We start from the raw sequence: 24,915 nt of genomic DNA, 5'->3' as shown, positions 1-24,915 counted from the left end.
GTCTCGGAACTCGCCTATCTATTTCACGATACCGTGGCTGCTGCACTTCCAGTATCGTAGCAAGATACTGCGAACGAGAAGTTTCGCAAAGTACCATCGTAAATGAACTGAAAACAGTAATAACCTGAGCGAAACCAGGACAAAAGAACTCGACTCATGGATCTTGATGAAGATAGAAAACGTTAGAAAGAAACTGATCGTAATCATTTCGTGGCGCATATCAAAGAAAAGGAGAAATCATTTCTATCAGCCATCGTCTATGATACACGGAAGCTTCTAATATTCTGCCGATACGAGATCTAGAGACTTATCTTACTTTCTCGTAACCTATTAGGTACTCATCGTATCGAGGCAACATTTCCCTAGTACACCGCAAAAGTTCGTTTAATGCGAAAAGCTTTCGAAAAGATTGCTACTACACTGATGTATCGAACAGTTGCAACCCGGACTTCTTGGATATGACTCTGAAGTTACATCTTCATAAAATGACTTTGACGTTGCTGGATCTAGCTTCAAGTGACTTCAAGATTGTTAGGTTCCAAAGATTTTGTATTCATTTCATGTTAACTGAACTCTGTTGTATATGAGATAGAAATTGATGATGATATCCTCTCCAGAGTAGGTTTTTATTACTTTTCCCCGATTACTATCGTGGAAAGTTATTTCGAGTTAGATCGATTTACTTATCTGAAATACAAACAACACGAGATATAGTGAACGGATTACGTGTATCTTTCTTCCTGATATTTATAAAATTCAGTCTAAAACGGCGCATATTTCAGCCGTTCGAATAAAAGCTTTTTTCTGTTCGATTTACATAAACGCGATTTCCCTAAAACTTCCAACGCGGCGCGTGCTTTTTTCCACCCAAAGATAAATAAATCATAACGTCGCGTGCATTTCAGCGACGACATCGTCGCTCGCGACTTTCTTCTCGAGAAAAAGCTACGGCGGAAAAAGTTTTTCCCCGCAACTGTCTGAATTCGTAAAGAACAGTTCCGCGGAAGCGGCGAAGATCGCGGAAACGTCGTAAGTCGCGATCATGGAGTTAGCTCGCATTATCGCCGCTTATTCTGCCGCTTCCGCGAGAGAAACACGCAAACGTTAAGAGCTAACCAGCTGACAGACTGTTTCGAAACTTCTCTGCCGCTTCTTCACCTTCCGTGTCCCTTTCGTCTCGCTGGCTGGCTTGTTGACTGGCTTGGCTGACTCGAAATTCGTCGAAGGAACTCGGCCAACTGCTTGGCGGAAGGAGAAAAGGGGCGACGAAATCTAACCTCGCGGGAGCGAGAGCGAAAGCCAGCCAGTTTCCGGTTTCTTGGACACATCCCGTGCGGAAAGTTTTGATTTAACAGACACGCCCTGCTCTGGATTCTCGGCCCGACTGAAGTAACTTGATTTTCAGAATGGCTTGTCATCTCGACTACCAACCGGCCTATCCCTTCTCCTGAATATAATAACCTCGTTGTTCCCCATCTGTGGTTCTTTATCCTCGTTTCCTCGTCTTTGTTGTACAACGCGACCTTTCCCATTGTTTCTCTCGGCTCTTATTTCCTCTTCTAGTCCCCGTTATTCTTTCCGCTTTTCCGTTTTCCTCTCATGGAGTTGCTCGACACCCTCGCCTAGTTGCCTCGTGCTCGAAATAAAGCTACTCTGGTTTCCACGTGTTACCAAGAAACACGTTACATCGTATGGTATCGGTATCTACTCTATCGAATTCTCGTTACGGGTATCCTGGATCGAATTCGTCAATTATTGGGCAAACTTCCGCGATGATTCGAGTCTCTCAAGGGGATCGCTGTTCTAGTTAATTTCTTGGTTCGGCGAACACTCAGTCATTGTGATTAGGACGATCGAACTTACGCGAAGAGGCTTCAGAGAAAGTAGATATATATTTCTGTATAACGAACTGTGATATATTTGACCGGAGTAGGTAACATATATAACAAATATAAACAATTAAAACAGAAGAAAAAGAACAGGGGTGTTTAAGGTTTATTTTGAATGGTAAAAAATTAAATTTTCTTTGCCTTTATACGCACGAAAGTACGCTTTGAACGGTATACGGGTCGATATTAACGAGATATTGTTAGTGACGTGGAAAATTTTGGACAACACACAGACGCTGCTTAACATTCAGAGATCGCGTGACAGGTTAATTAAATACTTTGTACATGGATTTCTACGGGTAAATTTCGCAGTGTCCGTGAGATACTAATTAATACATGCACACAAAGTGGAACAGCATAGGAACGTTAAATGCTTCACTACACAAAGCATGATATGGTGTAGGCAACTCATTTGTTCCAACCATAGAAGGTCATCCTCCTAGAATTTACGTGTATCGCGGTGAGATAGAGTGTAGAGGCAAGAGATGAAGTATGATAGGAAGCTGAGAGCGGCAGGGGAGGGGAGAGTTAAAGACAGACGAAGAAGATAGGGAAGTATAGCGGTCGAAACAAGGATGCAAAGGCGAAACACAAAGACGCAACAATATTCTCCTTCCTTCGTACTTCAGTTAGCTTGCATTATAAACCAGAAATTTAGTGCTACCCTGGGATCAACCACTCTCGAGGAGAGTACCACTTCCTAGCAACGACCCTAATAATGCCATTAGATACATCGCGAATCCCTAATCTGGGGTTAGAAACTTGCATAATTCTCGACTAGCGCCTCGCTTGAGTTTGCTGCTTCAAACTTGGCTGCCAAAACTCGCGCTCGCGCGCGAGTAAGCCAACGATGTTGTATTCTAAAATCATTCGCTCAAATATTACACTCCTGAGTAATAAGTTTGCCCTCGTTCGCGATTGAAACTTCGCGTTGGCTTTGTTTCACGATCGTGGAGCCGAGCAATCGAAATCGATACGATCTGTAAGCGTTAGAACGATGGATGGATGGTGTTCTACTCGGGAATAGTATCGATTATTTCGTAAGGCAAGCCTCTGGCACGTGGACGTCCCCGATTCGCTTTAAGTACGACGTACCGATATCGGCAGTCTGGTAATGAAAGCTCCGCCCGTAGTAATTACTTTATCGATACAGTATGGTATACAGCGATTTTTCTCAATTTCCTCGCTTATATCCCCAAGGTTCCGCGGCCTCTTCCGAAGAGCTTGGGGATTTATTTATAGAGTAGCCATCGCGGACATAAGTTTGTCAGACAAGAACCGTGGGTTGCGGAGGGCAAGGATAGAGAGCAAGGGCAAAAGGAGAGGGATCTGTAAAGGGTGCGAGCAGAATGGAAGCAGAATGATGGATTTTATATCTATACATAGGTATAGTATAGGAACTAGTGGCCATGATACGCCTCGGAAAATCACCAGGGACGAACGATGCTTTCACGAACTTTGCCGCGAGTTCTCGACTCCTAGCCATTTTACCTCTTTCTCTGTTTCATCTTTATTCCTGTCGTCTTCCTTCGCTACTCTCCTTTTTCCGACCTCCGTTATCTTTATAGTTTCGTGATCTTTCGCTGTTCCTGCATATCTAATCACGATTGTCCATTTCTGTCGCCTTGTTTTCTATCAATTAATATAAAACTACTTTCTCGGTTGACGTTCCTTTAATAGCGTAATTTCGATCCTCTCAGCTACTTCTTTTTATACGGTCAAATTTGTCAGTGGCTCCTATTGCAGATCGTTAAGTCGTACTTTGTTCCACGCTTCTGCTTTTATCGAGACCATGATGCTCATCTAAATTCTCCATCGCATTGGTCATGAGTAAGTGGTCGCTATTCGAGAAAGTTTTGCAGCAGACCTGCCTGATTGAGATTTCTCGCCGTACTAATGTACCAATCTCCATAGTAAGTAATCATCACAGCATCCCTAGGAAACTTCTTAATTTTTCTACTTAACGGGACGTGCCGCCATATTAAGCAAATTATATTCACTAATGATCCGATAATCATTATAGTTAAAGACGGAGATAAAAGAGTAAATGTAAATGTAAATGTAATGTAAAAAAAGAGTAAATGTCGATATAGGATAATATTAAGTATGGCAAGTGAAGTCAAATACAGCCTTTTTAAGGACCAACATTTTTGGCGAAAGAACATCATCTTTCATAGAGGCTATCCATGAGTCACTTTGCATGTCATCAATGTGAAAATGAAAACCTGCGTGCCATTTGAATCGTAAACACAATCGTGCATACGATTGATACGCGCCGTGTGTATAATTACGTAGAGGATCATAGTGATGCGGTTTATCTGAGCAAACGATGGATCTACGAATATCTGATTGAGCAAAAGGTAACATCGATCGGACCCGAATTTATGCGCCTAAACGTGTGTTTATTGATGAGACGGCTGCAGGCGAAAATACCTTAATGGCTTCGTTACGCACGGCGGAATTTTCAAATTCACCCCTAGGCAATTGTTGGGGCTACATGATAATACGTTCTGGCGTATTGCGAGTTTCAAGTGTTTCCTTCACATGCGAGCATTTAATTAGTTTACACAGTCTCCATTATACCATATAATGCACGAATTTTCAAACGAAGTTCAAATTCTAATACGATAATGTTTATAATCATAAGTCAAGATGGAAATGTTAATCGTATAAAAAATAATACGCCCGTATCCGACGTTATGTTAAAACATTATACGCGTGGTAAAGTGTATTAGCTGCTTAAGTGTAAAGTATTCAGCGAGTATGGACGTAGAAATACGAGCAATAAAGAATGGGTTTACAGTCAGGTTTGCAGTCGAAAGGGGACAGTATTGTCCGGTTCGCATATTAAGTTATCAGATCAATTAGAGTTATTGCTTTATTCCGGCTCAACGCTTCGAAAGTTTTCGCGGAGCTGAGCTAGCTCGTTACCCAGCCAATTTTGCGGCTCGAGCGAAAACCGACGGAGTGTGAAGCTCGACTAAAGTATTCGCGGAAAACAAATAGCGTAAGGCAAATGGCGAAGAGTTCCGTTATTTTTCACCGTTGTCGACCAAGTCAAACAGATTCACCGACTCCTGCAACAACTACCGGTTTTATTCCAGAGCTTTTTCCCCCTTTCTGCCCCCTCTGCTCCGCCTCTTTTTTATTTAATTCAACGACCGTAGAATTTCACGTTTGAGCGCGAGATGAGAAACGAAAGGTGAAAAGTTGCCATTCGATTGTCGGATACGCGAAAAGTTTGGGAAATAGTTTTCCATTGATTTACCGCTGCGCGTCTCCTTCCTCTCCGCTCCATCTGCTCTACATAGATCCCATAGTTAACGCGAAATTCGAAACTCGTGATTCGTCGTCGTCGAAATGAAATATTATCGGGACAATGGTGGGTGTTCTGTAATTGTTCGTCGTAATGTTTCATCCCTGTCGTGATGGTCGGGACATGGTCAAGAGTTCATTAATCGCAAATCGTCGACGTTTAAGTAACGACGGAAAAGGGTGAAGTACAACTGGCAGCGAGCCACTGTGATTTTAACAGAATCAAGATTTTCGTTGACTTTTTATCGTCGTCCCTCTATATCATCGCGTTTCCGATCGTAGCGGGTCAAGTTCGTTAACATAAAGGAATTCAAGGATGCTGTGAATGAATTCGCTCTAACGACCGGGCAGGGAGTGTCACTTACCGGAAACGACGGCGGCCGAATCGATAGCGTGCGGTTCGAGTACTTCGTGAGACCTTTCATAACATTAGGCGAGCCGAGCACTCGGCAAACGACACTTCTCGATCGTTTCAAGATCTGCCAGCCACTGTTGCTGCCATACTTTACTCGATCTTGAAGCAACTAGGACGCGAGAGAAAAAAATCAAGTTTAAAGATCGGACCGATAATCACCAGATTGCGAACAATGAAGTGTGAAATTTTTCTGTTTTCTCTTCAGCAATTCTTCAGCGAAGTGTAGCGATTAAAGAAGTAGGGTAAAGTAAAATGTAAGATAGTGTGATAATGAGGATAAGACGAGGAAAGAATATATTTGAGAAAATCGATACAGAACTCTTGCCCGCGTGACTTTGTATGAACTTGCAGTTCTACTTCTGACCATATTCATAAAGGGAATACAGAATGAAACGCTTAAATCCGTTACAAGAAACTTTATTCCTTTTCATTATACGAGGAATCACATAGAATATCTACATCGAATTATCGATGTAACAATTTTCTCTGAATATCAAATACCTTTTTCTTCTTGAAGAAGATAACATTGTTCTTTGCTTAAATAATATTTCCAATATCTATGTAACTATATCTAACATATTATCATATACTTAAAAATCTATTGTACGTATTATCAGTGATAAGGTCTACTTCCCTCTCTCTATTTTTTCCAAAATCTTTATTTGTCCACCGATAATAATAATTCATCGCCTCATCGTTCGTCACCCTTAAGACTTTCCCCCATTACGTCTTCATGGACATGGGGAAACAGATTCATCACAGAGACAGTTCATTCGTGGAAACGAACGTGCGCAGATCGCATTGTAGCACCTCCGCCGTAAAGTTTATTAGATTGAAACTCGCAGTCACGACGAAGCAATATACATGGATGTTTTATCGGTAACAGGCTCTCATACACGTTCCTGTCTTTTGAGCACAGTCGGTGCTTTAATGGCGTCCTGAGCCACGCTTTCGAGGTATTTATACGCGCATCAAACCGACTGTGCAAGCTCAAAGCGCAGTCTGCGCGATCTCAAATACCTCTGGACTCTTTCATTCGCTCCTCCTCGAAAAGCCATCCAAGTGAGACGACGCTGTAACGAGTGCACAAACCAATCCCCTTTTTTACCTCCTCGCTCCTTCTGATGCACCCTTCCTTTTGCTTTTCGACTTTCCGTCGTCGTCTCAGCCATTTATTTTTCCCTCGTTCTCGACGATTCATGTGTTCACGCATGCCGACGAACTTTCTTCGTATTCTGGTTCGCGCGTTTTCCATCGTCTACGATGCAAACGAGTCGCCTAAGACCGATTTACATTTCCATTAGTTGGCTGGTCTCGCGTCGATAAATCTGGTCACTTTTCTTGTAGGTGCTAGCTGCACCCGAGACACAACGAAACGCACACGTTCTCTCTGTTTGTCTGCCGTTGCGGTACCGATGGCCAGACCTAATTTCATTAACGGCGGTTTACGACGCGTTCGCCGTGAAAATCTCTATGCAAACCGAATTACGCCCGCCTCTTCCATTTATGCTTTCGTACACCGTTTGAAATATTCGATTGTGAATAGAAAAACCAGCTATACGAATTGTTTGATTCATTGAAACGATTGTTTCTTTTTTTGTGCTAATTCTTTTAACACGTTCCGTAGCTACGGGGAAACAAGTGTTTCGTAGAATTTTAAATCCGAGAGTGAAAACGTTACATTGGAATATTTAATTGGCAAATGAAATAATATTTTATACGGAAATCTTACTTCGATATTCTCTTGAATTTGCTGTGAATTTTATTTGAATACTTTATAGCGAGGATCGTAAATCACAGGTGCTTTACTTGGAATACTGTTAGAGAGTGTCATAGTAGTGAGATCTATGCACCGCTTCTTATGCAAGATGTAAGACCAGTAATTAACAATAGCGTATCGCGCTGTACTTTCTAGGCATTGTCATCACACACGTCACGCGTTGTGTAAAGTCATAAATCTATTCTCATTCAACTATAATAGCTATGGACTGCAATATGTGTTAACCCTTTGACATAGAATGCTTCTAATAGTTACTTGAGCGATCGTTAGCTATTTAGCATCGTGTTAACGCATGGCATTATAAGGAAAAGAGTTAAAATTAATAGCAAAGCAGACTATAGATTTTTACACTTCATGTTTTTATGGACACGACTAAAGAGATGGAACTTAAGCAAAGATTCGTTTTACATATTAAAAATTACAACGAGTACTCTGCTTTGAATATTTTGTATATCACTAATTGTATTATTGTATTTACTGCTTTTCTGTATTTTAAAATTTTAGTCATCTAATTTAGAAGCCATCTAAATTATTTCTTTCCTAACAAATCTAATACACGGCTCACCTAACTATTACAATACATCGTATTTCTAATTCATAAAACGTGAAACTACGAATTGTTTCACATTCTAATGAAATAAATATCCAGGTTAGCGTTCTCGTAGAAGGAAATTGAATAATAATTCCATGGGAAATTTAGGAGAGCATTGGGAAGATAGAGAGAGATAGGAGGCATCGAGAGAAAAGGATGCTCGTCGGGCATAAACTGGAGAACGATGTTGCGAAGTCGTAAATCACTCTCTTAACGAAAATCTTTGTTGCAATTTATGCGAGGCGAGCCGGTAAATCATTTCGCGAACCGATGGGGCAATTTATAACAATTAAGTGCGCGGCTCCGCCGTGACTGCTCCGAGGCAGCGCGAAGGAGCTTTTCTCGTTGAGAAAAGGAGGCTGTAGCTGGCTCTGCGCGTGAGAACCGTAATAAGTCTTAATAAGTACGCCGGTAGCGGCACACGCTTTGAGAAAGCCGTGCGGTCGTGTTCCTTCTTTTCCCTTTGCTCCTTTTCTCTACGCTCCAGCCTCTATTGAGGCCAGAGTATTGACTCGGTTGCATTCTTTCGCGGCGATAAAAAAAAAACTCGGAACGTCAATTATTCTATGAAAGCTTAATTACACTCGGTACCCTCGTTTTTATTAAATATTTGACTCGGTTCGTTGAGATAGGAGTAGAATCTGGATGTTGAGCTTAAAATGTGATTGCTCTTTTAAACAATCCTTGTTCCTTCTTGCAAGAGACATTCTATTTTAGTCGTTAATACTACATAATAACGATGGCTTCTCTTCGGAGTAAAGTTTCAAGTTTCAAAGTAAAGATCAATAGTTTGAGATCGACATCATTTTGTAAGGTAAGCTTATGTTTTCAAAGACATTCAACGATGACAGTGTAGAAGTCGTTATTTTTATCGCTATAAATGTCTTTTCATTCACAGCGTAACAGTGTCTTTTCATCCCTTATACATAGTCGATAATTATCTTTACGTTTTTTGAGTCTTGTCGTTTGTTGCCGACTCGACATCACTTTGAGCAACTTTCAACGATTGGACCAAGTATTAGATGTAGGTTAAGCAGACGAACAACACATTGGGGCGAGGGATGAACGAATTCATAGGATAACGGGTCAGGTGAAGCTTAATCTCAAAGATGTCTGACATGAATCTCGAGCTGGAGATTTATTGCCTCGTAATATACGAGCAGCTAGTCGAGTCCAGTAATGTTACCCACCACGAGAATTATGCTCTGTCGAGACATGAGATTTTGGACTCTCACCCCTCTAAGTTTTCATATCTCTGTGATAGGAAACCATAGAATCAGTAGTACGATCGCTATCGAACGATCTATTAATCCATGAGAAATAGGAGAAGTCCGTACACAAAATCGTAGGTATATTATAGTTGTGTCCATAATTAATTTAAGGAATTTCAAAATCATTTGACAATTACTTTTTTTCATATTGTATACTATATTTTTATTACTGTATATTAATAATAATGAAAGCACTCTAAGCAAATAATAAATTTCTTCTACAAATTAAAAAGTTGTAGGATCCGAAATCTATACAATTTTTTGGAGATTTCCTCTAACAAGCCTTTCGTGTCTTCACAGGCACGTCACCTTGGTTACACCCTATTTTCTTCACCCTTTTTTTCGTCCTTGGCTCTAACGATTAGTATGCCTGTTGAGAAACCGCTCTTGATTATCATATTCCCATTGAAGACGATTTCGGTTGGATTCCAGTAATTTGCCGGTGCACCGCGAGGAATATTCATTAAGCGAGATACGGGGAACGCGATAAAAATTCTAGAAATTTAGCCAGTCCAACGTTTCTTGATTTTTCCGCCGGCCGGAAGCTCTTTATTTGATCTTAACGCATATCCTGCTCGTTAAGATGCAGACGGGCGAAGGAGGAGTGTGAGTCACTGGTTCGCTGAGTCACCAGCCAGCCGCCTTGCCGGTGCGCCGAAATTCCGGATGCGCCAATTACGCAGCCCGATAATGAAACGAGCTTTTGCCAAAAAGTGCATCGCCCCAATAATGGTCACTTACTGTCAGGTCAGCCTATTGTTCACATCTGATTGTTCCTTTCACTACTGACAACATAAAAAAAATTATTTTCGCAGTCATTATAAAAGAATTTAATTTTCTTCGTTATTAGAGAATTATTTATAAAAGATCGACGTATTAAGAGATTTCGATCGATCGACTGCGAGATTTTGGTATAAATTTTGTAGTTTTTAAATATCAACGAAACACACTGACAAATTCATTCAGTTCACGCAGTGACGATGTAACGTCTAGCTCGTTTCCCAGGGACGAACTTTGAAAATCGATTTTTGCAAAGCCAGCGTAATTACAATGACGGATCCAATTAGAGCGAACGAGGCTCTGGGTGTCGCGTAAGTGCACCGAGAATTCGCTAAAAGTGAGTATTCTCGTCAGGTATTCTGATTGGAATATCTAATCAGGAGTCTATGAGGACCCCGGAGACGAGACCGCCAATTTGAACCGGTGCCAGCGCTTTCTGCGTGACATTGGTCTCGTTGGCAAACGTCGAGCTCGGCTGAGTCGAATTGAAACTTGAACATTCGTCTAGCGTTTCCTTTTTTCCCCCCTTTTCTTTCACTAAAAAAACTCAAACTGCTGATCCTCCAAGTTTACCTGCAAGTATATGTTTTCGCACGATGCAACGAAATTTTAGTTAATACCCTAATGACTGAACTTTTGCTGGTTGAATTCACTTATCTGAATATGAGCTCCTATTATGGGCGGTGAAAAATAATAGGGAGAATTGACGAGATCCTATTATACGGACTCCAATTATAGAGTCTGTGTGATCGTCGACAAGCTCAGCTACAATATGAACTTGCACTGTACTGATGATTTTGACTGTACGTGGAATCGAGATGCGACGAACGATAGAGCTGTAATTACAGATAGCGGGGAAACGTATGCCTGCGTTGTAACATGATGTAAAAGTCACCGATACTTCTGTTCACCCCCGTTATATTGCACACCCTCGACCGCGTCTAGACGCTTCGTGCAGTCGAGTGTTATCGTGAGTGGTAGATACGGCATGTGGAGCGAATGACTCAACGGTTTGTACAGCTCGTGTGTTGCATGCTGTTACGTGTCCCAGACACGTTTTGCAACATTCTGCAATCTAGGGTGACATATTGCTCGGCAACGCGAAAAAACCGTGCTCTACCTTTGTACGACTGGAAGGGACGTCAGCGGTAGCTTTGCTCCTACTAGAAAGTCAAGAAAACCTACACATCGTGGTATGACTTGTTCACGGGTGCTACGTTTGACACGTTCACTGCGGATTTCATTTTCATCTTCCACGATGCTCTGTGCTAACAAATAGTTTTCGTACAATACCTATCTGTATATCGTAAAATTTTAAAAGTGTGTTTTACACGAATTTTATGAATTCAGTGAAATTTAGTAGATTTTTTCATCATCTTCCATACTCAATCTTTATTTGTAATGCAGGAGGAATCATCGTTAACACGAAGCTTGAATATCTCGTTTTATATAAATAAATTACAGGAACATTTTTACCCCTATGTGACGACTGTTATACATTTACTTGAGAAGTAAAATAGTTCATACAGTTTGATAGAATAGTAAATGTAATTTAAAAATGGATTGGAAAATCCTCGTCGAAAGACGTGATATTGATATTATTGTATCTTAAAGATAGTACTTTAACGTTAACATTTAAAATTCACTGGTTAAACCAGTATGTGGAAAATGAGGTGTTTCGTCGTTACCTTTGCTAATACTATCGATCGCAATGCGTTGCCGATTGCTGCGCAAGATACAGTAGCGATTGAATCTAAATAACGATACAGAGTCTACCATATGCTCCTGTTTCGTACAGGATGAATATTCTGATGTAGCGGGCTGTCAGGTTTAGCACACAATCAAGCATTATCAGGTACGGTCAGACGGTAATTAATGGCTCGGCCTGGTCAAACAGTAATCAATAATCAATGGTCACTCATAATCAGGTCAATGGTACGAAGCCACATCACTTAGATCGGATCTAAACGTCATATCAAATTCAAAGGTAAACATCGGTATATACCGAACGGCTGGTCACCGTATGTTCTGTTAGCCGAAGTCCAAATACAATGTGCATCCGTGAATGAATCCCTTTAATTATTTTATCCCTTCTCGCGGACGATATTCATTTAAAAAGGAACGATTCGTATTAACGATAATTCAAAAAGGTATAGGATATTCATCAAATGCAAATGCAAATGTATGTTGGTGACAATGTGCCTTTAAGAATTTTCAAAGATAGTTCGACGATATTTTGAGTTGGAAGGATTTATGGTAGATGCTTAAACCGTACGTACCTGGTCAGTGAGAGTGCGAATGGAATTGTGTAAATGCTCAACGATAACTATACCTACTATCTCGAAGACACATTGCTGTCAGATATCGAAAGATTGATTGTTAGGCACGAGAGAGTTTAAGTACAGCAAGTAATCCCAGGTTACGTTGTCTTAACACCAAAACTAACCAAATGACTTGTATTAAATTCTTCGTTTTTGCTATACTTTTAATTAACAATATATAACATACGTAAATACATATTAAAAATCGATCATTCTTCTGCTATAGAATAGAAATATTATTCGTGGAAGAACTATCTCCGTAGTAAAAAAGACGAAGGTGCTTTCTGATTCGAGGACTATAAAGAACATCAGGCAATTGATCTCACAACTTGAAAAAATATTTGAGTGACCCACGCAGTAATTTGGCAATAAAATTTTCTTTGCCGAATAAAAATTTCTAGCGTAGATATTTTTTCAGTTGAAACAGAGAATTCGCATCAAAGAAACAAACGCCACTTTATGGGGAAGTAAAGAGGAGGAGGATGAGACTGGAAGCTTGGAAGTGGAGGCAACAACGATTAAGGTTACACCTCGACCTCTAACCTCAGCTCCACGTTCGCGTGGAATCTCTTCTGGCAATAGCAGCCTCGAGTCGAAGCTTCCTTGCTCGTTCGCGAATACGTAGAGCTGCGAGTCTCGTGCAGCCAGTGCAGAAGCTATTACTCGACGAAAACTTACTTTTCTCGGGGAAATTACTTTCACGAAGTATCTTATTTCGTCGGCGACGCGAGGAGAACGGCGCGGCGTCGTTGCTTTCCCATTTTCGAGATTTCACCGCCGAAGGAGCGGCCGGCAGGATCACGGAAATGCGCCTGCGCCGTTAAGCGTATTTTCGGGTGGCTTAGGCTTCATGCTCATAGATCAAGACAGCTAGAAACAGAGTAGGCTTCCAATTGAATGGGGTCGATCGTTTACTCGTGTGGACAACATCGTTCAACCAAATTAAATAAAGTTTCCAGTAGGATAAATACAACGAGTGACACCCTAATTGTTTGGAGGGGTTGGTTTTATGAAGGGTGTCTCGGGGTACGAACGTTTTGATTATATTTGAAAATAGGGGAACTATGATTGATACTTTATGCGGATGAATTTTCTATTTATCAATGACATATGGATGGATGTTAATTTTTGTGCAATTTTCGTGAAACGTTTACAACACGCTTATACGATGTCAAAAATATCATTTCAGCGTTTAACAGATACGTTTACAGTTTACACAAGCCAAATTTTATAGTTTCCCGATTCGAATCGGGCAGATATTATCGAGCGATAAACGCTGTTATTACCAATTTCGAGAAATCCTTCCTCCGTTGCAACGCTCTCATCCCCGTCGGTCGGTCTTTTGTGAATTCTTCAACATATCGAGCCTGTAATCCGATATCGACAAATCCGGTTAAAACGAAAACAGTCACTTAATACATCAAGTGGAACAGGCTGAACATTTGTTGAGCTCTCTGCAAATCCTGGAATCCATATCGTTGGTAGGTAGCTGTACTAGCAACAACGGGACGAAATTTCGCTGCAACTTTTCGCTATACCATGCCAAGGTTTTTCTTAATATCATAGAAACGGACTTTAATCGGATAACGTCGAAATAGCTACGGGATTAAAGAACAAATCGATTGGATTTTCATAATTCTTTTAGAGAAAAGAAAGAAAGCAAAGAAAGAAAAAGAAAGAGACATACTTAATTATTAAGGATCTTAAAATAAAACGTGCATTTCACTTCGACCGGAATATTCACGGAAATTACCACGGAAATAGGCAAAATAGAATCTCTTGCGCGAGGTAAGCCAGAATGTGGGTTAGGAAGCTCTAATCAGAATACATTGAATTATACGGTTATCGTGGCCACGCATAACGTTGCATAATGCGAAGCATTCGATCAATTATGCGACGATATTTGTGCTTAATTATGCAAGTAAGCCAGGCATTCTCGCGCCGTTATCGGCAATCACTTTTCGGCCCCGATATTCGCGCGGATTACAGATTCCTAATCACCGATGCCGTTTGTCCAACTTCGCACGATCCGATCGCGATAATTAACGAACCGTTACAGGCGAAATGATTTTCACGTTTGAATTATTCTTCCGTTAATTCCATTCCAACCGCTAATGCTTCCATCTTCTATTGAAATCGGACGAGAGAGGCGCGCGTCCGATCGCGCTAATAACACGCCGTATCCTTTTCGATTTCTCTTCCGACTGTTCCTCATTTGGTTCTTATCTACTCGCGGACGCTTCTGGCCCCGAGGCAAAGAATTTGCAGTTTTAATTATTACTCTCAATACTTCACCGGGTTCCGCGAAAAATTAGATTTCCGGCCGGAATGGTTTCAGCCTCCGCCCGGGGATTACCGCTCGTAATTCAACTTGACGGGCGTCAGCGGAGCTCGATACGGAAAGGAATCACGTTTAATTCTTAAATTTGCCTGATAATCCAGTTACCGTGGACTTCATAGTCTCGATCGATCGGATTCGATTCGATTCCCGGTCACTGGACACGCTGCTTTCGATATCGATGGCGAACAGTATGTACGTGCGAATGAAACAAGATGGAAAAACCAGTGGATTCGCTTAGTGAGAGGGATGAGAGCGTAAAAGAGAAAATCTGGAGTGGCAGTTAACAAGAAGATAACAGGAACACGCGTGCTCGGGGATGAAAGAGGCAAAAAGCGTCTGCTTGAGATCGTGGCACGCGACCACTTGCATTTCATCCCTTTGCCCCTTCGTTGCTCGTCTCACCCTGGCTCCCTGACTATCACTCAACGTCTTAACCCTTTCGTAACGAGTAGACGGTACGCGTGTCAGCGTCTACCAACGAAGAAGCTTTCTACCAGTGCCTTCTTCTTAGCGCTGGTTAACCTTTCGTCTCTTCCATCTGTTTATTTCTCTCCGTAAGAGCCGTCTCTTGGTTCTTCATCCTCGTCTTTGTCTTTCCATTGGTCGTCGTGATTTCGCTCCCAAGATCTCTCGTGTTCTCGCGACCAACGTTATGTCTGAGATCTTTATGACTCGACGTAAAGGCAAACGACCTCGTCGTCACTCTCTCTGGCTATTCGGCCGGAAAGAGAGGCCGAAAGGCGGAGGACCGCGTGAAAGAGGAAACGCTAGTCGGCGAAGGAAATAAAGCATTTCGCGAGGCGACTGAATGCAGAAGGAAAGGGACAGAGGGGATGGGCGCATAATTTTCGTTTCTTCCGCGGCCGTATTTCGCGGAGACAATGCCGCCTGGGAACCGCAATCCTGGATGCAACCGACCCAGAAAACACGTCTGGGATTACTGTACAACGATAGCTTGCTTTTCTACCATGCCTATTTGTCTCTGCGGCTACGCGTCCACACTTTCGTCCGGCCATGGCTGTACGGGGAAACTGAACGACGTGAAACAAAAGTGCGAGATGGTTTCTTTTTCGTGGTACGGAGAGACATAGAGAGAAAGAGAGAGAGAGAGAGAGAAGAAAGTTAAGGACAAGCGATTAGACATAGCCGGCAGACGTTACCGTGAGAGCGTGATTCTGGATTGGACGGGCAGATTAAGTTCTTCTATGTATATACTTTGTGATTATCCCGTGAAATCATGGTTGGAGACGATTAGTGTTTTTATAGCCATAATATTGTCATTAAAATACTGCGTATACGAACGTTCGCGTCTTAAACGAGTTTAAAGTGGAATTTCTTATGATGAAAAGAAGTTAATAATGTCTAGGAAATGGGAATTGGAAAGATCTAAATTATGTATCGTACTTAAAAATGTATTTTATTATGTAACCGGAATTTCTACTTTGTTGTTTATGTTAGGTGGCTGGATTAACCTGTGATTAAAGATAGATTAAGTCTACCTGTAATTTCCAGGAACTACCGATTTAATTTGACGTTGATAGTCGTGCCAGATGTAGACCTCGATCGTACAGTATCTACTCTGTTACGACAGTGAACGTTCGAACTCACAGTGCATTTGCCTCGATCGAATATCTGGGTGGTTCGTTTTAATTAACATCACGTCTCTACGTAATAGTGAAAAATGAAATATTCCGTTAATTGAACGATTCGAAATAGGAAGAGGTAAGATAAACGTCGTTCAAAGCACGTCAACCTCTAACCGACGTTCACATATCGATTCCCTATGGAATCTCTTTGGCGGAGATTGCCTGGATCGTCCGGTTGAATGCGCGGGAACCGAACTACGGAAGATGGGAAACTTCCGAATGCGGACGGGGTCCAGGTCGAAGTTTCTTGTTAAATTTGTAAGGCTAGAAACTTTTTCTATTATTAAATTCGCGACGTAGGTTATCTAGCGACCCCCTTAACTCTTATTCCGATAGAAGCTGGAAGCCAATCGCGTTATTCCGCGAATTAAACGCGATCCATCGACATATTCCACGGTGGTATTCGGAAAACTGGAAAAGTTGCTCCTGCAGCGCGGAAAACTTTGTATAGAAGCTAGATATTCTCAATAATAATAAGAAATGATTGTTAACGATAAATTATTGTTATTACCTTTGTTCTATCGGGTCGTTGAGAAAGTTCGTAGCGTTCCTGAAAATCGATACTTGCAACTTCTATCGAATAATGAAATACTGGTAACTCAGAATTGGTCAATATAAAGGGAACTATCTTGAACGAAATAACGTCAGAAATCATGCTAGGAGCTTAGCTGCAGCTTTACAAGTACTTTCGAAAAAAACTTTTACAAATCTCCTTAAAACATTTTTTACAAACATCTTTACAATTTCACAAAAGATCGAATATGTTGAGGCTTACTCAAGATCGATAAAAGTATGTTAAACTAAAAACTACTTCAAAAAATTTATTTCTTAAAAGATCGAAATATTATTTAAATCACGAAACTATTTGAAAAGGTACTGAAATTATTATTCAACGAAGTGCTAATCTTGTGGAAATATATTGTCTTAAAATTTTTCTTTCATTTCTAAGAACTTCCAGTACTATAAAACAATGTACGTATGTATATATATATATATATATATATATATATATATATATATAATGCTGGTATAATAAGAAATAGGAAAATATAAGAATCTCCATGTTTCTCTGCCACGATATTTCAATACGAATAAGATCCGTGGCATTCGGCGCTGAGTTCGCGGAACTAACCTCGCAATGTAACGCCGTGTCATCGAATGAATTCGTTATTAGACTAAATAACTCTCCAGCGAACCGAAGGGACAGACAAGCGAATAGACGAAGCCATCCACAAAGTTACTCGATGAATCCGCTAGGAATAGTTTGTCAGTGTCTTCGTCAAATTTCCAACCAGTCGCGATACAATCTCGCTCCCGTTTTCGCATTAAATCAGACGTAGGTTGGTACGCGAGCGTATTTGCACGACCTCGCCGCGCGGTTCGGTGCCGTCGCATCTCGCGACGTCTACGAATTCCTTAAGCGAAATATTATACAGGAAAGCAGCCATGGTACAGGCGGATATGCGCGCCAGGCCTGTGTTTTATTGCCGGCACGCTTGGATAAATATGCGGACGCCTCCACCACGACCTCCTACTCGGCCGTAAAAATGATAAAGAAGGGTATCGGCTGGCCGATCGGACTGAGATGTAGAAATACATACGGAAACGCGCTGTCGCGAACGCGGCTACCTCTTCCGCCCGTCCTCGAATCAATATTGAATCCTTTTCCACTGTCACGACCGATTTCAAACTTCTTATCGCGTCGTTTCTGCCGCGAATCGTTTTCCCCGCGCTTGTACTTATAGGCAATTTTGCACACGATCGTCGAGATATCGAATTTATCTATTCGAGTAGTAGGAAGCATAGATCTTTACACGGAACAGCTTCGAGCTTACTAGAATTAACTTATCGCTTCTGGTTTCACGTGTGCTTGCAGGCTTTCCAATCGCAGACGAAGATGCAGTGAAACGTTGGACGCGCCGAGACACATCCCCCTACGATCGGTGAGTACTTTTTTCTATCCAATCGTGTCTTTTCATTCGTATTACCTTTAAGTCGCGAACCCACCGCGTTGGAATGCGATTGGCTGTCTCAATCGGAATCGAGTTCGAACGGTAATATCGTTGGCGGTGGCTTAAAAATTTCTAAGCCCCCGGAACCGAAGATTCGTGGCTTCCTACGAAAAGTGCCCAAAACTTTCCCGGCACGAGACGTTCTCGACCGCGATGATTTCCAAGCGTGGAATATTATTCGGTCGAGCGAGTTGATCGGCCCACCGGCTGCACAGGGCGTCTCTCATGAATTTCATAAAGTTTCATCCGTCCTGTACATTGGAAGTTTCACGAGGCCTGTGAAAATTGGCGCCTTTCGACGCTCGCCTAAAGCTCCGTCCAAATCGAAATCTAAGCTGCGGCATCAATATACGGCGGCTCGTACTATAAATCCTGGTCGCTTTTCTCGCTGGGAAATGGGGTTACGAGATGCGGCTGCTGCGACCGACCAATCCAATCAACTTACCTGAGAGACTTATGACAAGAATTTCATAAAACGAGGAAGAAAGGGCAGCTTTAGGCAACGACGAACGACTACGATAATTCAGACGATTTTCAGCTTTTTGCTATATCCCCATCTTATTTCTTGTTCATCAGCCTTTAAACTATATTCTTAATCGATTTTCAAAGGTTTTATCAACGCGACCACTCCATTACTCGGTCAATGATATCAACTTTGTGCTCCGGTATAGTTCCAGCTACCAAGAACACCCGTTTCATCGAATCTATTAATTTAATTTCAAACGCGACCGCGCTAGTCATCGTGCGTCCATCTGTGTCTGTCCTAAGCTCCGTGTAAAATTCATTCCCCCTTTATAACAATAACGACCCTCCGTTCTCTGCGTTCGCTCACTGAATCATTCATGTTGTCGAGGGGGTCAGGTTTGTGGAGTGTTCGTCAGCTACCGTGCGATTAACGTGCATTAGCCAAGGCAACTTCGCGTCCCCGAAGAGGGCAAAAGTGGCCTTACAGGGAACGAGGAAGCTTCGAAACGCGCTCCCACCACGCTACTGTATCCCATTGTCGCTCTACCTCGTTTCCCCGCCTCGTCGTTAATAGAAACGTGTCCGTACATTTAATTTTTATTTCATTATCCTCAGATATCGTAGCTATTAGATTCGTTGTTTTTTTAAACTCCCCCATCCCTCCATCTTTTCATTTTGAACTCGCGACAATTTTGTATTACGAACGAATAACTTCTTCCTCTCCCTAACAATATCTCGGATAAAGTTCTGGAGAGACTCGATCAAAAGATCGAGAATGCTAGTCGACGAAAACGAAACACGGCTAGCAAAGCAATAGAAGAAACAACTGGCCGGAGCTTAACTACGAAATTGAAACGAAAATGCCATACTGTATCCCATACGCGAAGGAAGAAAGAAACAGAAGCCGATTAAACGCATTGTTTTCTTCCACTCTCTTAGCTCTTACCCTTTTCTTCTCCGCTCGCCTCTTACATTCTGCTCGAGAAAATCCAGTCGATGCTGGCAGAGTCTAGGCACAGGCAGAAATCCGCGGAAGCGAAGGCAAGGCTAAGTCCGTTGCGAGAATGCGTAAGCGAATTACTGAAGTTCCTCGGCGAAGAGGCTCGGGATCGAGGGTAAAAATCCTTTGAGCGCCTTCGTCGAGGCTCCGACATCGGGATGATCGACGAGGGAGCTGGGGAATGCTCGATCTTCGTTACTAGTGGAGACGCATTAATTCGTGATAATACGATCGTCAGACTTCAGCCACTGAGTACAGTGACAGTGATTTCGCGATGTTTAATTGGCTAGCGAATTGATCGATTCGTGTTTTAACGCCTTTGATACGGTGCTCGTTCGCCGCGTAGTGTCACTTTACGATAACCATAATACTTATCTAAATCGGACGATATCTAATAATTATTTAAATTGAGAAATTGCACAAGAACTGACAAACTACGTATACGTAATGAAGTGCCGGAACGACCAAACGAGAGAACGTATACAATCGATTAAAAATGATAGTAGGCTGTATCTACATTTTTGGAAATTGACGAGTTTAACCGATTGTCGACTAGACGCTCGTAGTGAAAAAGTTAAGGAACGTTCTTCGATTCCTGTATAGAATAACTCGAAAGAGATTCGAGATTGCCATGGCCCGAGCTATTGACTTTTTCCTACTCGTCGGAATAAACTACCTTTTTAGACGGTGGCTTCTTTGTATCGAGAACGCGCGCTGCTGTGAGTTCCTAGGATTTCTTGCGGTCGCAGTGATACGCAATCCTGATCGTATAAATTCGTTCGTATCCCTTTCTCTAGGTCTCGTTCTGTCGAATGTAGGGCGTGGTTCAAGGAAAATACGGTCGAATAGCATACAGCGATGAAACCGTTTCCTTCTTCCGATCCTGCAATCGAAACGAGCTCGGCCTGCTCTTCGTCGAATCGAAACAACGATTACGCGGACGCTGTTGCTTCATTGCAGAAACTCGCTACTATTTTGCGACGAAAGCCTCGAACGTATAGTTTCGTATCGACGCTGTTGTTATCAGAAATAATAAGGTCGCAGGCAACGGCGGGTATCCCGTGGGAATCGGTTTGTTTGACGTGGTACCACGACGATTCACCCACCCACTGACCGAACAACGCGTCACCACTTGACCGACTTTTCCGATTATTTCTGATAACCTTGTTCATCTTCTAGTTCTGTTCGTCTAGTTTCTCCGATAACATTTCGCAGGGTATTTCGACATGGAATATATATCGAAAATGTATCTAGATATTACGTTGAAAGATGGAAGAGCAAATTGCAAACTATTGCGGTTTATTAGATAATTAGAAAAATTGGAGGAATAACCAATGGAGATCAGGCAAACGGTACGTTTAGCTTTGGTACAGGTGAAATATGCAGATACCGCGTTTGTATGCATATGCAACAGTGGCCACAGTATAAATACCATATTGTGGGAAAATATTTAATGACGTATCGACAAATGTGAACCGCGCGAGGATTACACAGGGCTCTGCGGCACATCGGTTTCCATTCCACGCTACCACTGATTGGTAATGTTTAATGTTTAACCAAAAAACGGTTAACTACATTCGTAACATCGCGCATCGTCGTTATTCGATAGCAACATTCGAGAAGAACGACCTTTTTACATAAATTTTTGATCATTTTAAAATTATAATTGAACAATATTAACATCTGTTGACAGTTATAATTACAGAAGTGCAAAAATGTTTAGATTCAGATCGTTAAATTCTTATTATTAGGATTCAACAATTTAAAGAATGTAAAAATACGTATATCGGAGTTTTGTTATAAAAAGACGAAAGCTTCGAATTGGTAAAATAAAAGGTTACTTGATCCATTTATAAAATGTTGTATAATAAAACTATATTATACACACGTTATCGACTATAAATAGATCTGGTATAAATGCGCCATGCTGAATGATTTTTGACATCTTTTTAAAAGAATGAGAACGAACTCGTTAGACAATCTAATTTTTCTTAAAAATATCCATTGTTCTTGCATTTTGTTAGGAAAAATAGAAATAAAGGTAAAAGTATTACGCCTATTAAACCGCACGAAGTATGCAATTACACCAATAAGGATGGCTTTGTCTTAAAATCGGCATCGAGCGGAAGGAAGGAGAGTGGGGCGCAAGATTCTAGCGTCGAAGGCGTTAAGCTAAGCCGTAATCGTCTTATTCCGTGTTAAATCTCTTCTTCGCCCGGCCTTCCGTTCCTCGAAAGCGCTTCCGACTACAGTGCCGACGATATGACTTGGCGCTATTGTCTCGAGCTTACAGGCACGGCTACACGCTTATAAGCCGCTGGCTTCGGAATGCAAGGATTAAAAGCCCGTCTTGCTTTCTTTGAGGAGAACCTCCGACGGCATGGTTGAAATGCTCCGTTGCCGTAATGTCACTCCGACCGACGACAAAATAAATCAAGAATTCGCGACCAGCGTACGCATCGTTTCACTGGTCTCTGCCCTTTTTTCTTTTTACCTTATTTCTACTGAATTTCATATTCTTCTTTTCAAAGGGTCCAAGGAATTCTACAGAAACACTGCTCGGATTCAATTAGAGGAATTGTCATGTCATTGAGTGGAATACTTTTTTTTTTAATTCCACTTTCAAAGCGGAAAAAAGATTTCAAGGAAAAGAACGTAGAATATTTTTCGAGGTTTTTGTGGAAATTTTTCTCGACTTTGTAAGGGTATTACGTTGATATTGTAGCGCATTTTAATATAATTAATTTTGTAATATAATTGCAACTATTCGTGGTTTTCGCCGAAGGAGTATCTATAAAGCGGCGTTTAAAATCGTACGCGTTATTCGGTAGTATTATAGTTCTTACGCTAATGTGCTACGATGATCTACGTTATTTCATCAAACACTTTGTACAGCGTTTATACGAGAATTTTATTCGCCATATCTATCATATTCCTGAAACGTTTTATGGTTATCTTAAATTACGTTGAAATAAATTTTGGATACTACGTATGGCCCGTAGTGCGGATAGTCGGTCGGTCGTCAAACCTTTCTGTGTATCGGTATGACCGTATGATTTAACGAAACGGGCAAAGCGTTTAACAAAACGGAGAAGATATCGTACAAGATGGACCGGGCATTCGGGTTTTTACGCAAAGGAAACGTTTCACTTTGTCAAACCAGATTCGATATCACGGATATCGGACTAACACAGTGCAATTGGGGAGTCTAGAGTTCGAACTCTTATATAGGTTCCATGGAACTTTACGGCTTCGAGTATGCTCATATTTTCCACCGGTTCAGACATTCTTGCGTGTTTTACGACGACTGACGAGACGACAGTTATAGCGAATAATAACGAGGGAAAGGTCAAGAAATTCCGATAACGCGATTCGAGTCTCGGAATTCCGCGTGAAATAAAAATCCGATCCAATTCGAGGTTTACGATCCCGCGATCCTATTTCTTCGTAAAAGCGTTGACGATAAATAATTTCGAACACATTCCATCGTCAAGAAAATCAAGATCCCTTTGTTATATTTCCATGATAAAAGGGATTATTCCTGGAGAATATTCCTGGCGTACTACGGGTCTAAGAAAGCTCGATCGACGTCTCGAGATCGCTCAACGTCTTCCGCATTATCAATTTAAAGCTACCTTTCTCTCATCTTCTATTCTATCGCAAATTCTATTTCCACGCTGATTTGTCTTCTCCCTTCAGGCGGACGCACGGCCTCGTAGCGCAAAAGTATCTCGCGCATCCCCATAGACCTCGGTGAAAGAAACCGTTTCTTCGGCCGGAAGGAAAGAATAAATATTTGTTTCGCGGAAGTAGCGCGTAACCGTGAAAACAATCGATCCGACCGACGAAATCGAAACGCCAAACAGATTTGCACGGATCGAAGCCACGGATTCTGTCGTTGAAATCGACGATCTTCGAACGTAATCCGGAATGGTCCTCTTTAGGATCGTTTCTATGCGCGCGTCGCAAGGTCGTTCACCGAAAGATTCTGCTGATTCTTTCTGGACTACTTTGCTGAGAGGAATAATACCGTCCTCCACGAACGACAACACGATCCTGCTTTACTCGAACCGATTCGTTGACCGATTATTAGCCGGTCTGGCGAACCATTCACCTCGACATGGCTGCCGCTTCGCTTCTATTCTATACACGGAACGTCTTTATGCACCGCGACATAAACTTCCATGGAGGTCGGAAAGAAGAGCGGAAAGTGCTGTCGAGAATGCCAAAAACCTTTCGTTGGCAGAGTGCACGGACAACAGAATATCGGCTCGGTGGCTTTAGCGGTCTACGATCACCGGTTAAGGGGGAAAACGACACGAGGCTTTCCATGTCGAGTGTCGTGTTTCTTCGTCGTTGATGCTGTTACGTATAGAAACTGGAAAAATTCTTTTTCAAGCTTCTGTGCAGGAGGAATTTTAGCCAAGCATTTATTAAAAATTTGTGCTAACTTTTTTACATTCCGCATTAGAGGTATGCATACCATGAGAATTCTTGGGAGTCCTTGGCTAACTATACTGTTCGTGTAAATACGTCCTCTGACCTGACCTCCATTGTCTCAGCGTTTATGACAATTAATGTAGCTTTGAACGGAAGCTCTCAGAGTACCGTGGCTACACCTTGTGCAACTCTATTAGGCTCCTGTCCCCAATTCCTACCTATCAGTAGGTGACAAGCGGAGCAAATTACAATTTTGTCTTTTCATCGGTTCATTCGACTAGACCTGATTCTCGTGGTTATAAAGAAATTTTTTACCTCAGCCTTGTTTTTAGTTTGAACGTGAGCGATCTATCAGAAAGAACTCTTTTAGCGTTTAAGCTTTATCGATGAGCGTCTTTCCTTTTTCTCCATTTCGTTCAACCTCGTTTTCTCTTTCATTTACAGCACCACAAATACGTCGACTTCTATAATACTATAACTGTCGAAAGAGTATATAAAGTAACAAATAAGATTTTACAGCGTATAGCTAGCTGGTCGAACGTTGAACGTAGGTCGGTTAACGAGAAACGCGTAAAATACGGCTGACAGTGGCAACTTAGAAGGCGCTAATATCTAAGCAGGGTGTATTCGCAGAATATAGTAGGCGAT

The 24,915-nt window shown here is 41.7% G+C and overlaps 1 protein-coding gene across 5 annotated transcripts in view; it reads left to right on the top strand.

Moving 5' to 3' along the window:
* The window catches only part of LOC117204395 (discoidin domain-containing receptor 2-like), a 221,228-nt gene that overhangs the window by 28,573 nt on the left and 167,740 nt on the right, over nucleotides 1-24,915 (top strand). For all 5 annotated transcript variants that reach the window (XM_033441746.1, XM_033441744.1, XM_033441742.1 and 2 more), the window contains exon 3: nucleotides 18,227-18,293. The gene's annotated coding sequence lies outside the window, so the exon portion shown is untranslated. The remainder of the gene's footprint in view (nucleotides 1-18,226; nucleotides 18,294-24,915) is intronic.

Source organism: Bombus bifarius, unplaced genomic scaffold (assembly GCF_011952205.1).
Source record: "Bombus bifarius isolate JDL3187 unplaced genomic scaffold, Bbif_JDL3187 scf7180000007978, whole genome shotgun sequence".
NCBI classification, from domain to species: domain Eukaryota; kingdom Metazoa; phylum Arthropoda; class Insecta; order Hymenoptera; family Apidae; genus Bombus; species Bombus bifarius.
Note: the sequence above shows the minus strand (reverse complement) of the source record. Positions and strands in the feature narration are given on the sequence as shown.